This window comes from Myotis daubentonii, chromosome 1 (assembly GCF_963259705.1).
Source record: "Myotis daubentonii chromosome 1, mMyoDau2.1, whole genome shotgun sequence".
NCBI classification, from domain to species: Eukaryota; Metazoa; Chordata; class Mammalia; order Chiroptera; family Vespertilionidae; genus Myotis; species Myotis daubentonii.
Window position 1 is genome coordinate 75456719 of NC_081840.1, and position 16559 is coordinate 75473277.

A 16559-nucleotide genomic window follows, 5' to 3' on the forward strand; every position below is an offset into this window, starting at 1 on the left:
TGTGATTCATATAAATACTGAATTAAAAGAAAACAAATGTTACATTTTTGTGTACATTAAATTAAATATTAATCTTTATTTTGAACGTTTCTTATATGTACATCAACAAACATTTTTATGTCAAATATTTTTACATAATTAAAAATGCCACAGGTTCTAGCACTAAGCCTGTGGTATTACTAAACAGCCCTTGGGGTATGACTGTAAATCTAGAAAGACCAGTAAACCCAGGGTTCTGATGGTTTCATGGGAAGGCATGTGAGAGAGGGAGCAAAGTGAATACTCTTTCTCATCATCATTTAGCAGCGATACATTTTGTCTGTTTCATAATAATGTTACACAAATTTGGCACACCATGGAAGAATATCAAATTATACACTAAGAAAAATTTTGGTTATTCCACAATACTGAAATAAATAGCAGCTGAGAAAATTTCCATTAAGAACATCAATTACAATTTATGATAGAATCAAGTGAAAGCATGTTCTTGGGACTTGAGCAAAAATGTGGTACATGACTGAAGAGGAAAGAGCCATCCCTAAAAGAATAACAAGTGTTCATGCGTGGCCACTGCTTCAGCACAGCTGCTGGCCTGCCATGCTCCCCATTTGCCAAGCTCTTTACATTTACATTGTGCTTTTTAGTGTTCTGGGTGTCTTTTCTTTTTAAATATATTTTATTGATTTTTTACAGAGAGGAAGGGGGAGGGATAGAGAGTTAGAAATATTGATTAGATGCCTCCTACACACCTCCTACTGGGAATGTGCCTGCAACCAAGGTACATGCCCTTGACCAGAATTGAACCTGGGAGCTTTCAGTCTGCAGGCCGATTCTCTACCCACTGAGCCAAACCGGTTAGGGCTGTATTTTCTTTTTCTAGTTTGGTGGAAGACCTCATCAAAGTTTTATTGATTTGGATTCATTTAGGTCTCTTGTTCCTCGACAGACAAATATTGTCTTTGTTAACGTAAAAAAACACACATTGAAACCTGTAAAGAATTTCTGTGAGTTTATTTGAGCCAAACTGTCGACATATCCCGGGAAGCAGAACCTCAACGAATTGAGATAGTGCTCCGGAGAATGGCGGGGTTACATTTCTATTTATACATTTCAATCCAAAGGAGGAACATAGGTGGGTTACATGAAATTCATTGGTGATAGATTAAGGAGGAGGGATAAGCAAAGCAGGGAAACCCCTGGGATTGGATAAAAAGTAAAATGATGGACACATACTTAGGTGGGTGCAGGAACAATTAACATGATGATGAAGGAATTTGTGGCATCTGTCCTGGGCCCAGCACACCTGGTTGTGCCCCTGGGGCTCCAGATAAAGGGAAGTCACAAGTTACCCAGACATTTCAAGGGTGTGTTATCATAGATGCAAAAAGACAGATAGGCTCACTTAAGGTAAAGGTTGACCTTGTCAGTGAAGATACTGGCCCAGGATTTAACTGCCCACCATAACTGCTTTTAGTTAAAGTTTAATTTCAGCCCATCCTTTGTGGTTACTTTAGGTCTCCAAGTTTGCAAGACTGCCATGCAGGCCTCTCCTGAGCTTGTCAGGTAAGCATGTGGCCCATTTCGTCCACATCTTCTAATGTCAAAGGCAATTATAGAATTTCAGGCTCCCAAGATGGAACAGAACCTTAGAGTCACCAAGAAAACACCTCTCTGCCTGGGGCCAGAAACCCAGAGTTCAAAATCAGGAAGTAGAACCAGAGCTGTAGTAGCCAAAAAAGTCATTAGGGGGCAGTGGTGGATAGAAATGTTGCCAATGTTTTCCGTGCTCTAGTGGAGACCAGGGTTCCTTGTAAGATGTGCCAGTGTTCTACAGGTTGTGGGGATATTGTTGCTCAAAGAAGGGGGTCTGAGCTGCCAGGCTTGTCTGGAGTTTCAGTCTGAACACTCTATGCTTAAATATTAAGACCAAGGATACCCCATTAGATACAAGTGTCAAAGCAAAAGTTACAAAGTTCAGGCTCTGCCCACAAAGATAGTATAAAATAAAGATACACCTTTTTCCAATTTTCTTGGGGTATAATTTCCAAGTCTTAATCCATGTATTCCAGGCAAACAATTACCCGTCTACTTGTCAGTGTTTCCAACTGGTATATACACTACAGGAGGGCAGAACCCATATTATTCACCTCAAATCACAGTGCCTGACTCACAGTAGACCCTCAATATTGTTCTTTGTATTATTATTTTTTTTAGTGATTGACTTAATTTTCCTCTCAAGGCTTAAGTTTGTTTATCTAGGGAATGAGAGAGTTGCTAATTGTAAAGTCTGAAATTCCATGGTTCTCTTTAAGCATAAGAGAATGTTTTCCAGTTTTACTAGCAAAAGTCTAGTAGAATTACAGAGACAAGTTTGTATAAGTTTAGTTGGTAGACAGCATAAGGCACCTTGTGAAAGAAATAGATAAGAAGACCTGTGATCCAAACTCACTGAAATGTATCATTTCTTAAGACTCAGCATATTAGCTAAGTCCACAGACAACCTCTAACTAAGGCCCTAGACTGATGCCACACAGGGGCTTCATATCCTACAAAGCAACTTGCTGGTTGGAGGTTGAAGGCCTCCCATCCCAGCCTGGAGAGGTAAACGAAAATCTTCGCTTCTAACTTGCAGAATTTTCACATTAATTCTGTAAGAACTTAGCTAAATTTTTCACAGGTTTATTGTAATCTTGAATCCCTAAGACATCTAGAAACCAAAGCCAAGTCGGTACACAGCATGGCCACAAGTGTCTAATATATGCTCCCGCACTCACAACTTGCTCACTCATATATTCAATCCTAAATTTCCCCAAAAGAGGAAAAATGAATTTGGGAGAAAACAAGTATGAGACAGATTATTGTGGTGCTGAGGTGAATCTGCCTAGGCCCAGGGTTTAGAGCCTCACATCGGGTCATCAAACTCACTCACACATAACCTTCCATAGTCAAGCACATACGTGTCAGTCAGCTTTTTGTCAGTGAAGTATGTCCCCACTGTTCTTCACACTAACTTTGTCATCTGTCTCAAACCAATCCTTTAATCTTCACAAGAATTCATATTCTCTTCCTTTCTCCACAGGCAATGTTTTGTATTCAAGAGGTTCGTCCAACTTTACACACCAGGGACTTAACTTACACTCTATGACAAGTAACTATGGTTTTAATTCCCATACATGTAGCTTTACACTTTTATATATTCCAGGGCAGTATCCCACAAAGTGAAAGCATAACTCTCAAGGCATATTCCTCCCTTTGTCTCTTTTCCTTCTTTCTTCCGGTCAACCTGCCAGTGTACCTTCCTGGATGTTTTCCACTTGGCTCTTAAAGAGCAATCAAAACTTTTTTTAAGTAAAAAAATTAGTAGCAATTAGAAGAAAATGGAGCTAAAAGCAATCTTTTTGTTTCTTTCCTTGTTCTGCTGCATTTAATGCCTGTTCCCTGGGGGCATCCAGATGCCCTTCAGCTAATGGCTTCCGCAGGACTTTGTGGATTTTATCACAATTCAGGAATCCCTCCTAAACCTCCACTTGCTCCCAGTCTCAGTAATCTCCCTTTATACACGCACACACTCACAGACATAGAAACACAATATCAAAAGAAATCTGCTTTCATTTTAAACTTTAGAATCTGCTTCATTTTTTTCTTAGTTCATAAATTGGGCCCATAGGCTTTAAAGGGGGGAAAATTCTTTCATTGAAATAGCTAAATGGCTAAAAACAATGTATATATTTAAAAAATACAGGGATAGATTACCCAGGGGTAATAATCTTACAAAAATCTGGAAGAGTCCCTCCAACTGAAGATGGTTTCCAGCTCTTTGTTCCTGGAGATGGGTCCAGCTGTGTGCACTGGATCCCTCTGGTTCTGATTATATAGCAATCAAATGAACTGGGTGGGGAAACTAGTTCCAAAGATCCTTAATCCTGGCAGACATAAGGAAACCAAGGACACTGCCCTTGGCAAACAAGGAAATTCACCTTTTCTTGCAAATGACTTGATCAAATATTTACTCACTGGAGTGGATTAAAGATTTGTTCCAGGAGGCCATTTTTGATGTTCCTAAACCCTTTGTTCCAAAGCTGCCCTTTTTGTGATGTCCATGGTTATTATTCTTGCCCGTGACAGGACTAAGGTTTCATTGTTCTCATATATGATCTGGATCCAGAAGACCTTGCTTCTGATCTATGAGCCAACTCCAAGAACAGCCTTGAAAGAACCCCACAGAGTAAATGTGGTCTCCCAGCAGAATGCTGTTCCCCTGCCCTGTCTACTTACCCACATAATTTGTTAACATGAAAGGATGCCATGCCAATAAGTAGGTTATTCATAGGTTTCACAGAACCAGGAAAGCACTTGTAGAGAAGATCATGTGACAGCTGTTAGTACCCATTGCCCTTGACCTCAATCTCCCAGCTACTAACCCTCAGAACTATCCTTGCGATATTTCCTGGGCTTCTCATTTCATCCTGATCTGTTCACAAGAGACTAATCAGGAGCCCCCAATATTCTATTCCCTGTAGAACAGTTATCTCCACTGATAACCACCACTCTTTTAATGGTTAATTGATCTCATTGTCTCTCCATTTGATAGGACACACTGAGAGAACAACTTTCTAATCATCTCTACAGTCTTAGTTTCTAAAACAGTGGCTGACACCTAGGCCCCAAGGGCTTTTTATCATCTCCATGGTCTAAAAATGAATTCTCTGATCTCACTCTGGGGACCCCAACAATGCAAACCCTCCTGGCTTCTCTCAGGGCTCACCAGCACAACTGGGTTTGGTAATAGTTACCAAACAAGGCAGGTAGGGTAGAAAGGTTTCCAAGAGTCCCAGGAAAGCTCTGCTTCTAGCTTACTGATAAATCCTTAACACCCACAGATATGCCTTCACTTTGGAAGTTTTGGTCCCCCTTCCAAAGCACTCTCTCCAGGAGAGATTAACTCTTTAAACAGCTGTCAGTGGGTTACACATGCTTGGGTACATGCTCTAGAGCCTATCTGAAGAACAGTTTTGGTAACCAGAAGGGCCTGAGGACTTAAGGAGGAAGAAAAGTGGATGAGGCAGGTTAATAATAATAATAAAAAAACTAGAGAAATTCCCTGGAAAGTAGAATAAGGGAAATGGAGACAAAATATGTAAACAAAGGGCCAAGCCATCAGCAGCCAGCTAATAAATCATAAGACTCTATCTTCCCTAACCAAGGACACTTAGGAGCAGGTGTCCTTGGTTAGGGAAGGACACCTAACCAACCAGCAAGTGAGTAGCTAAAATCACCCTAGTCAGGGAGACAGATAACAGAGACCCAGTGGTGCCATTAGTGCCAAACCCAAGAATGAATGAAGTTAGGGGACTAAATAACAACAACAAAAAAACAAATTAGAGCCAGACAAATCCAAGATAGAGATAAAATATATGAAAAATATATTCATATAATTTAAAATGTTCTGACAGCTTGAACTTGAAAGCTATTTTCCTTTTTCTAAAATGTTTTTCTATGTCTCTTCTTCAAAGTTGATGTCTTTTAGGAGCAAAGAGAGGTAATAGGATATGGGGTCCATGGAATAGGGCCTCTACTGACACCTAGCAGCATGCCCAAATCCTCACTGTCCTCTTGTGGGCAGACAAGCTGTTTGAGAGTGGGACCTATTTTTAAATTAATCAGACATCACTCCTTGAGAGAATGATCTCAAACCCTGCTACAAGCTCATTTGATTCATAAGCATGTTAAAAGACATGCCTAAAAAGCTGATGAATACCGTATTTTTCTGTGTATAAGACACCCCCTTGTGTAAGATGCCCCCACTTTTCCAACCCCAAATTAAGAAATCAATATTTTAAACATAAAATAGAACACATTTTTATTCATTTATCTTTTTATTTTTTGACATCTTCATGGGCTCAGAACGCTCTGGTCCCTGTTGCATCTGCACACTCTGCACATTCACCTCCAATCACGGCATCAGCTGATGTCAGTAACAATAAGGCTCATGATCAGAGGAAGTCTGTTTGACAAGGAATGGGCAGCTACCCACCCACGCGGCTCCCTCCTTGTCTGACTTCCGTGTATAAGACGCTCCTCAATTTTCAGTCTAACAGTTTTAGAAAAAAAAAGTGTCTTATACATGGAAAAATACGGAATTCTGATTGACCGCCACTAAAATTCCTGTCTACAGAAAACACATAAAGTCCTCAAGACAAAGGACATAGTGAATGCTCTCCCTTGAGCACACCCTTGCCTCCCTTTCCTCAGGCACATAATTTTACTTTCTTCCTCCTAAACTCCCAGGGCCCTCCTCTTCTTTAACTGTTCAGAGTCAAAACAGTCCCTGCTTGGCTTGCTTCTGTCACTCAGACTGAGAAGCAAGCCAATAGCAGATAACCCTCCCCTTACTTGTTCCACCATAACCACACCCTTGGCTTCTGTAATCTGGCTTGCTTCTTGCATCAGACAACCTCCCAAACTGCCACGTGTGTGGAAAGACCCCTGAGTACCCAGAAGCTTATAGGGTATAAAAGAAGGTCAGAACCCAGGTGCCAGGGCTCAGCCTCTGGAGGGGACTCTGCTGAGCCAGCATCAGGGCGAATAAAACAGTTCTCTTCTGAACCTCCAAGTGCCTATGGTTTGTCGCTTCCCACCAGCCTGATATCTGCCATAACAAGATTTTTCCTTCTCAGGGTTCTAGCAGCCCAGCCTAGGCTCTCTTCTTTTCTTTTCTTCTTCTTCTTTTTTTTTTTAGGTTCAATTTGTTACTGTGACTTCCTTTCCTTAGTTTAGCAGCCCAGCCTAGGCTCACTTCTTTTCTTTTCTTCTTTTTGTTTGTCTGTTGTTGTTTTTTGTTTTGTTTTGTTTTGTTTTAGGCTCACTTTGTTGCTGTGACTTCCTTTCCTGAGTTTACGCAACCCAGTCTAGGGTCACTTCTGTTACTGTGATTTTGCTTCTTCTACCCAAAGCTCTTCCTTTGTGTCACTGTCCTAACCTTTAATAAACATACTCTCAAAATAAGCTGGGCTTGTGACTTGAATTCTTTCCTGCATGAAGTCAAAAACCCACACTTCCCAGACCTGCTGACCTAGTCCTGTCCCTTTCTGGTGACATGGGCAGCATGGAGAACCCAAAAGGGACAAACTTCCCCTGCTTTTCAGTTGTGTTGGGACACAGTTCAGCCTGAGCTTCACTTTCCCCCTGTCCTTTCCCTGCTTGCCTTCATCCCCAACCAAATCCTGAGCTAAAAGGGAAAAAGTTGGGGGTAGTGAGAAGAGGACCAACCAAACTGCCATAAACAGCTTTCCCTGAGTACTTGGTGCCTCAGGGTTACTGAAGCTTCTGGAGAGGAAGGGACAGGCATCTCTCTGACCAGAACATTTGTTCTGCCAAACACCTAAGTTCACTGCCCTTTAGGAGCAAAGAGAGGAACAGGATGTGGGTCCTCTACTGGCACCGAGCAGAGTGCCCAAATCCTCACTGTCCTTTTGTGGGCAGACAAGCTATTTGGAAGCAGGGCCTATTTTAAATTAATCACATATCACTTTTTCAAGAGACACTGAGAAGTGAGTTCTAAAAAGTTATCAGCCAGTCACTTGTTAGGGAAGATGGCTGCCGGGCCCATTCCAACACCCTGGTTGCCTCAGCAGTCCCAGGAGACTGAGGCAGCAGCCACCTCCCACAGCCTTTGGGGACAAGACGACTTGATCAGCATAACCCTTTTCTGATGAATCGCCTGACAACAGAGACAAGGGACTCCACTCCAATGTCACATTCACACACAAACAGTCCCCTGGCCTGAAACATCAGTTCCAGCCCAGCTCACACAGACAGATCAGCCTCTGGGTTTAGTTTGGCAGTGATGGCAGGGAGCAGCCTCCAGCCTCTGAACACAGCCACATCCCTTCTCTGCCTCTAGGATTTCACCGAATAACCTTGGGGAAATCCACAGCCTGCCTACACAGTTGACAGTGAAGAGTCAGGTGAATGGTGAATGGTTGCTTTCATTCTAATTGTTTTATTTTCAGCTTGGCACAATGAGGTTATGAGGAAACAGAAAATGAGGTTTTTTGAGAAGAAAGTTTTACAATTTTATTAAAGTGTTTATCCATTTGCATTTCAAAATATAACAAGAAATTATAGTCCATGATTAATAAACACTGTATCTTTGCCAGTGATTGTAATAGATGTGAAACAATTGCCAATAGAAAAATACACTCATATATTTAAAAATGTTCTGACAGCTTGAACTTGAAAGTTATTCTCCTTTTTCTAAAATGTTTTTCTATGTCTCTTCTTCAAGCCAATAGTTTCCCTGCATGGACAGGGGAAGCTTGGGTTGTCCTTCTAAGGACTCTAGTGCTGGTGCACTTTCCCCCTTCATACAGAGTACACATGTTTAATTCTGTCCTTAAGACTAATAGTAAAATTGTGTGATGGAGGGAAGAGTTTAATCTCCACATTTCTTTATAACTCTTACATAGTTTTGATCTATAGGCATGAAACTTACTTAAGAAGAGAAGTAATGATTAAAAGAGGATGATGCTCACGTGAAAAGACGGATCATGCCTCCACTTCCAGGAAGGGGAGACAGTTCTGATAGAGGGAGAATGGGGCACAGGCCTGCTGACATGGCTCTATTTCCAAACAGACAAACAATAATCACTCACTTTTCAACAAACTCTGGGCTTTATGCTCATCCTCTCTTTCACAAATATTTCAAGGTGTTCTTCTGAGAATAACTATTTACAGAGATTGCTTTTTGCTCAAATACAGTATAATGGAAACTCCTAAAGAGAGGTTTTGCCAGCCTGCTTTGGTCCACTTTCTTAGCCACCTACTTTCATTTGTGAATCACACCGGTAAATGCTTCCAACGATACCTTGACCAGCCTCTTACCTCTGCCTGCTTATAACCTGACATCTGCACTTTCAACTAAAGCCAGAGCCCTTCCTCTTTTCCTGAAACGGCTGTTCCTATCCTCTTTGCCAAATGATAGTTTTTCTCCTCATTACTGGAATACCTTCTTTTTCTATGAGTCCTGTTGCAATACCTGGCCACTCCTTGCAGTCATAGAATAAGAGAGAGAGGGACCTCAGAGACCATTGTGTTAAATCCTCATTTTACAGATAAGGAAACTGAGGGACAGAGAAAGAGAGCATGTGTGGCCCAAGGAACATCTAGGGCTCCTAGAGTAGAAGCTTCCCAATGCACTACACAGCTTTCAGGTTCTAACTAGTAATTTCTAGAAAATCCAAGCTATTGTTAAAGGTGCCTGTGAAAGTTACTGTTTAAGGGAAACCTACTTTGAGTATTTCCCTGAATTCAAAAAATATTTTACTTTATTTAAAAAATTACTTGAAATGAAGTGTAACACAATTAACATACTAGTTAGTAGCTGTGCAGTTAAGTAGCTCTGAATACCTGAAGCTGCTTCTGGGAGGTTGGCAACCTGCTGTTCAGATAATTGTATCATTTGCATTTCTAGTGATTACATTTATGACTTAACTTAAGATTCTTAATGACACATAGGGAGGGTCCTGGCTAATTGAAGATTTCCCTAGTCCCCACAATGGTGCTGAGACTGCTTTTACTGTCCTTTAGACACAAAGATGTCATGTCATGCCCATGAGCTGTTGTCTGTGGGTGTGCTGTGTCCGAGTAAGAAGGCTGAGGATTGAAAGGACAGAGCAGGACTGATGGCTGTGTCCTTAACCCCTCTTTCCAAGAAAAAGCCGCAGGGTGTATCAGTTACTCAGCCTGCCCTTATCTCGGCCAATGGGAAAGCGGGGGAAACTAGCCCAAGGCCAAAAGTATGCTGGCCACTCCCCCTGTCTTTGTGTAACCAGACCCTAGCTGCACCCTGCCCGAACCCCCGACCCCAAGCCCTATAAATTCTTTGTTCTCTTGGGATTCGGGGCTCTCTCTTGCACCCAGTAATGGAGGCAAGGGGGGGACCAAGCGAGCTTGTATAAGAGATCCTCTGCTTTTGCATCGGACTGGCTCCCTGGCGTGGTTTCTTGGGGATCTTGAATTCTGGGCATAACAAGGATCCCGATGTTGCAGTAAGAAAGCTGAAAGAGGAGGCTGCTGGCAGTGTCTCCAAGAATTTCAGGCACTGGCTGTGGGTGGGTTAAGGGTGAGGAGACATAGGAGAGCAAACAGAAAATGAAAGCATCAAATGGTATTTCCACTTGCAAGAACTGAACAAGTTCTGCTTCATAAATCTGACGACCAACCTGAGTGGGAAGCAAAGAATCCCTGGTTTGATCAAGTGTGGGCCTCTCTGGGCAGCCCAGGCGGTGGTCCCTTGGATTCTACCTTCTAGGCTATAAGCATTCACACTGCCATCTCTGTCCAGCTGCGGAAAGTAAACATGGGGTGGGAATGCAGCACCGCTAACTTTACAAAACTGCATTTTTGTCTCCTTCCCATTTCTCAGCTCCCAGTCTGGTCCCACAAACTGCTCCCGAATTACCTCCATAAGAAGGGACTACCCCGGCCAAAGCGCCCCTGGTGAAGTTAGGACAGGAAGCAGGAGGAGGAACAGAAATGTGAACCCATCTTGGCCTGGGAACAAAGTTGCAGAAAAGAGCAGGGCTTAGAAAGAGAAGTTTTTGTTTCTCACCCGCTTCTTCCTCCTTTGTAAGAAAAGGTGGGGCTGGTAGAAAAGGCAACGATTTTGTTCTGACTCCTGCTTTAGATCTGAGTGGTGTGTATGGGTGTGTGTGTGTGTGTGTGTACACTAACGAGATTGGGGTGCAGCATCGAGGGGAGACTCTGAGAGGGAGCTCCTGGGTAGTTGGTACCACTCCCAGTTTCTCGGAGGAGATCCCAAGAGTCCAGTTCCTGCCTTTGGAGCTGGCATCACAACAGCCCCCGCCCCAAGCAGAGTGGGGGAGTCCCTGTGGGGCCTGGAGCGACCCTGGAGATCTGCTTTGGAGACACAAAGTCAGCGAAGACTTGTCTGGCTTGGACACAGGACTAGGGACAGCAGGAGGTGGGACACCCTCCCTGCCTGCAGAAGCCCGAAGGGACACGGGCTGCTGCTGCCAGGAGCAATGGGGCCCCTAGAGCCCAGGAAGCCAGGCAATTTTGTCTCCAATACAGGTCATTGGCTTCCTGTTAGTTCAGTGCACCTCTTGTTTGCTAACAGTTTGAAACAGGCCTGGAACACAACTTTTTGCACTAGCCCCCAAGGGAGGAAAAGCAAATTTTAAAAGCTTGGGCTGGGTTGGGATTTGAGCCTGGGACCCCTCGCACCCAAAGCAAGAATCATACCCTGAGTCCAAGGATCCCAATGAGCACCTGCTCACACTTAGGATCCCTATGGACCCCTCTATAGGTATTGATCCCAAGCCCACTTCCCAGTAGACTTCCTGAATGCAAATCTTTACCAGCATCTCAGTGACTCCTCACCAGGGAACCTAACTTATGACACAAGAATTTAAAAGCACATGTGATATTTTATTGTTTTCTAACATGGGCATAGGTTTTATTGATTTTTAGAGAGAGAAATAGGGAGAGTGTGTGTCGAGAGAGAGAGAGAGAGAGAGGTGAGAAACATCCATTGGCTGACTCCTATAGGTGTCCCACCTGAAGAGTGGAACCCTCAACCTCTGTGTGTGCCCTGACTGGGAATCCAACCCATGACCTTTTGGTGTGCGGGACATGCTCCAACCAACAGCTACCCGGTCAGGGCTAGATGGGATTTTTGTTTGTTTGTTTTTTCAATATATTTTTATTGATTTTAGAGATCACAGAAGGGAGAGTTACACAGAGATAGAAACATTGATTGGCTGCCTCCTGCATCCCCCTACTGAGGATTAAGCCTGCAACCCAGGTCTCTGCCCTGAATGGAATCAAACCACAACCTTTTCATTCATGGGTCCATGTTCAACCTCTGAACCACACCAGCTGGACTAGGTGGGTTTTTATTTTAGAACTAGAGGCCCAGTGCAAAAAATCGTGCACTTTGTGGGGGGGGGGGTCCCTCAGTCTGGTCGGCAGCTCTTGCAGTCCGGGACCCCCCGGGGGATGTAGCAGTGCACCAAGGGGCAGGTGTTCAGGTAGTAGCCCAAATTGTGCCCAGGTGCTGTGCCACTTGCACTTATTCTGGCCCGCTGCACCTGCTGCTGTGGAGTTGGGAGAGGCTCCCACTACGGCAGCTGCACTACCCAGCTGTGAGCCCGGCTTCTGGCTAAGCGGCACTCCCCCTGTGAGAGCACACTGACCTCCAGGGGACAGCTCCTGTGTTGAACGTCTGCCCCTTGTGGTCAGTGCACATCATAGCGACCACTCATTCTGGTCATTCTGCTGTAATGGTTGCTTAGGCTTTTATTATATAGACTAGAGGCCCAGTGCACAAAAATTTATGCACTCGGTGGGGGGAGGTCCCTCAGCCTGGCCTGTGCCCTCTCGAAGTCTGGGGCCCCTTGGGGGATGACCACATGCTGGCTTAGGCCTGCTCCCCATGGGATTGGGCCTAAGCTGGCAATCAGACACCCCTCTGGCAGTCTGGCAGCCCTCGGGGGATGTCCACTTGCCAGCGGGTAACAGACTTAAGTTGCAGCCAGACATCCTTAGGGCTGCTGAGGAGGCATGGAGGCTCCCACCACCACCGCTGTACTGGCAGCTATCAGCCTGGCTTGTGGCTGAGCAGAGCTCCCCCATGAGGGAGCTCACTGACCACCAGAGGGAAGCTCCTGCATTGAGCGTTTGCCCCCTGGTGGTCAGTGTGTGTCATATTGACCAGTCATTCCCAGTCTTTCTGCTGTTAGGGTCAGTTTACATATGACCCTTTTACTATATAGGATAGAGGCCTGGTGCACAGGTGGGGGCCTGCTGGTTTGCCCTGAAGGGTGTTCTGGATCAGGGTGGGGGTCCCACTTTGGTGCCTTGCCAGCCTGGGTGAAGGGCTGATGGCTGTTTGCAGCTGGTCACACACTCTTCAGGGTGGGGGTCCCCACTGGGGTGCCTGGCCAGTCTGGATGAGGGGCTGAGGGTTTTCAGGTTGGCCAAGCCCACTGGTGACTGAAGCTCCCAGCCTCTCCTTTCTTTCTTTTTTCTTTTTTTCCTGGGATTTATTTACCTTCTATAATTGAAACTTTGTTGCCCCTCCAGCTTCGAGGCCAAGGCCTGCTGAAAGCAGGTATCTGGGGTTTGTTTAGCTTCTATAATTGCAACTTTGCTGCTTAGAGTGGAGCTCAGAGCCCGGCCACAGGAGGGAGGAAGCTTGGCTTCCTCCATCACTGGAGCAAGCAAGCTTCCTGCTCGCTTCAGCTGCGTGGCTGCTGGCTGCCATCTTTGTTGGTGGTTAATTTGCATATCTCACTGATTAGCCAATGGGAAGCATAGCGGAGGTATATTTAATTTCAATCTTTATCTACTATTAGATAGGATGCATACATGTAAAAAGTTGTAAATATTATGAATGTCCAACAATAGAGAATTTATTTGATGGATCGTGCTACATCCCTAACATGAAATACTACAGAGCCTTCAGAGTAATATAGGTATTTGTTGACTTGGAATAACTGTTTATGATGCATATTTTTGAATAAGCTTTTTTGTTATTGTTATATGTAATATAACATGTATGCAGAAAAATGAAGCAATTTTAAGTATCAAACTCAATAAAAAAAATCCTAAGTGAATATACAGTGGGGCCTTGACTTACGAGTGTCCCAACTATTGAGTTTTTTGAGATATGAGCCGTCTCTCAGCCGATTTTTTGCTTTGAGTTGCGAGCTAAAATTCAGGTTGCGGACCAGCTTCAGATACCCCACTGCTAGTTGGTGCAGCAAACGTCACAGTGAGCGCCACAACATCAGCCCAACATCACGTGTCTCACTTGTTCACTTTTTGTTTTGACATACGAGTAATTTGAGTTATGAGCTCCATCACGGAACGAATTAAACTCATAAGTCAAGGCCCCACTGTATCTTTGTTCACTGCTATGTAGATTAAGAAACTGAATATTAACATGATTCCAGATACATTTTTAGAGAAAAAGCGGAATCTGAAGCAATATATACATAGTATACAATATCCCATCTATCCTATCTAATAATAGACAAACATGGTAATTGACTGTACCTTCGCTATGCCTCCCATTGGCTAATCAGCACGATATGCAAATTAAACCACCAACAAAGATGGTGGCTAATTTGCATACTGCAGGCAGGGCGGGACAGCATGAGCTGCCATCCAGGCCCCTGTGTGTGACCCCAGAAGCCGCCTGCCTGCCGCTCATGATCGGATCCAATCCTGGGCCTCTGGCTGGCCCCAGAAGCCCCAGAAGCCGCCTGATATGGCAGTAACTCTAACAGTAAGCACTTTGAAAGTCAGTCGCATAAATGCATCAATTAAAAGACAGATTATGAGGGTGAATCAAAAACAAAACCCACTTTAAATATAAAGACACATATAGATTAAAAGTAAATGAATTAAGCTGCAGCCTGTTTTACCCATTGGATAGAGCATTAGCCTGTGGACTGAAGGGTCCCAGGTTCGATTCCAGTCAAGGGCATGTACCTCAGTTGCTGGCTTGATCCCCAGTCCCTATCAGAGCATGTGCAGGAGGTAACCAATCAATGTGTCTCTCCCTTTCCCTTCACTCTCTCTAAAATTCAATGGAAAAATATCTTTGGATGAAGATTAACAAAAACAAAGTAAATGGATTAAGTAACATTAAAGAGATTATAAGAAAAATATATTCCAAATTTTGTTAGCTGTATAATGGTTATGTTTAAATTATTAACACCTAAGAAGTTGGGTGAAGGGTACATATAATATGCTATAGTATTTTATAGATTATTTTACATGTATGAGATTATTTCAAATTAAAATAATAAAGAATTAAAACTTAATAAAATATTAATTGAAATGTATCTTCATTACATGAAAAATCGCTTAATTGCTTCTAGCATAATTTATTAAATTGTGCTAAAGTTTACGAGGGTTCAATTAAAAAATATCTTAATTCTAAATGATATAATAGAAAATATATAATAGTGCAGTTATAAGCACTTACCTGAAAATAAAAATTTAAAGAAGTGAATTTAAAGAAGGGATTAGCCAAAGAAAATATATGCACAACCCATGGATACAGACAACAGTATGGTGATGGCCAGAGAGAAGTGGGGGGCAAGAGCTGGGTAGAGGGGGCAAAAGGGGGGAAATAGGGACATCCTGTATAATAATAATAATAAGAAAAGGCTAATATGCACATTGACTGAACGGCTGAATGACCGGTTGCTATGATGCGCACTGGCCACCAGAGGGCAGACGCTCAATGCAGGAGCTGCCCCCTGGTGGTCAGTGCACTTCCATATGGGGAGTGCCACTCAGCCAGAAGCTGGCTCATGGCTGGCCAGTGCAGTGGTGGTGGCAGGAGCCTCTGCCACCTCTGTGGCAGCACTAAGAATGTCCAACTAACAGTTTAGACTCAATCCCTTGGGGGCCTAAGCCTTTAGTCAGACATCCCCCAAGGGCTCCCTGGCTGCCAGAAGAATGTCTGACAGCAAGCTTAGGACTGATACCCTGGGGAGTGGGCCTAAGTTGACAGGTGGACATCCCCCAAGGGGTCCTGGACTTCGAATGGGCACAGGCCGGGCTGAGGGACCCCCCCCCCCACCCCCCTGAGTGCACAAAGTTTTGTGAACCGGGTCTCTAGTATAAATATATATATATATATATATATATATATATATATATATATATATATATATATATGAGGTTAAAATGATAATTAGAACAGAAAACCTTCCAGATATCCTTCCAGATAAAGCCATGGTGGAGGGGCCGAAACAGAAGCAGTTAGGAGTGATCAGGCCAGGAGGAGAGGCATTTGGGGGTGAGCAGGCTGTCGGGGGGCCAATTGAGGGCAAGCAGGTTATCAGGGGTCAGTTGGGGGCAAGCAAGCTGGCGAGGGGATCAGTTGGGGACAACAGGCTGGCAGGGGGTGAAGTTGGGGGTGATCAGGCCTGCAATGGGGGGCAGTTGTGGATGATCAGGCCAGCATGCAGAGTGGTTAGGGGTGATCAGGCAGGCAGGAAGTTGAGCAGTTAGGAGCCATGGGTCCCGAATTGTGAGATGGATGTCTGAGACATCCACTGAGGAGTCCCAGATTGGAGAGGATGCAGGCTGGGCTAAGGGACAACCCCACCCGTGCACAAATTTCATGCACTGGGCCACTAGTATGTATATAAAACCCTAATATGCAAATAGACTGAACAGCAGAACAACCAAACAACTTATCACTTTGACTTGTGCTGATCATCAGGGGGCACACGTGGAACATGGCAGGGGTCAGCAGCAGGTTGTAGAGTGTGGCACATGGCAGGCATTGGTGGCCCTAGGATGGTGAAGCAGGTGAGTGGGGGTGCCATACCAAGGAAGGGCGCAGTCTCTGTCTTTGGGGTGAGCCTCTGGTGGCTACTAAAAAATCTTTGCTCCAGCACACGATGGTCCTGCTGGGCACTCACACCTGCTGCCAGCTGGGGCCTACACTCGCACCCACTCTGCGCCATCAACAGGTGTGAGTAGAGGCTGCCAAACCTGATTGCCCCTCA

At 44.3% G+C, this 16559-nt stretch overlaps 3 protein-coding genes across 8 annotated transcripts in view; 2 read left to right on the forward strand and 1 right to left on the reverse strand.

Annotated features, from left to right (window-relative positions):
* Positions 1-16559, forward strand: part of LOC132239625 (ribonuclease 4-like) — a 337426-nt gene that overhangs the window by 114426 nt on the left and 206441 nt on the right. The gene's annotated exons all lie outside the window — the stretch shown is intronic.
* The window catches only part of LOC132239617 (ribonuclease 4-like), a 192076-nt gene that overhangs the window by 114397 nt on the left and 61120 nt on the right, over positions 1-16559 (forward strand). The gene's annotated exons all lie outside the window — the stretch shown is intronic.
* The window catches only part of LOC132239577 (angiogenin-like), a 44233-nt gene that overhangs the window by 2535 nt on the left and 25139 nt on the right, over positions 1-16559 (reverse strand). The window contains exon 1 of one of the 3 annotated variants that reach the window (XM_059706060.1): positions 3754-3852. The exons of 1 other annotated variant lie outside the window; for it this stretch is intronic. The gene's annotated coding sequence lies outside the window, so the exon portion shown is untranslated. Of the gene's footprint in view, positions 1-3753; positions 3890-16559 lie in introns of those variants that run through there. One more of the 3 variants, XM_059706053.1, reaches the window with a different exon arrangement.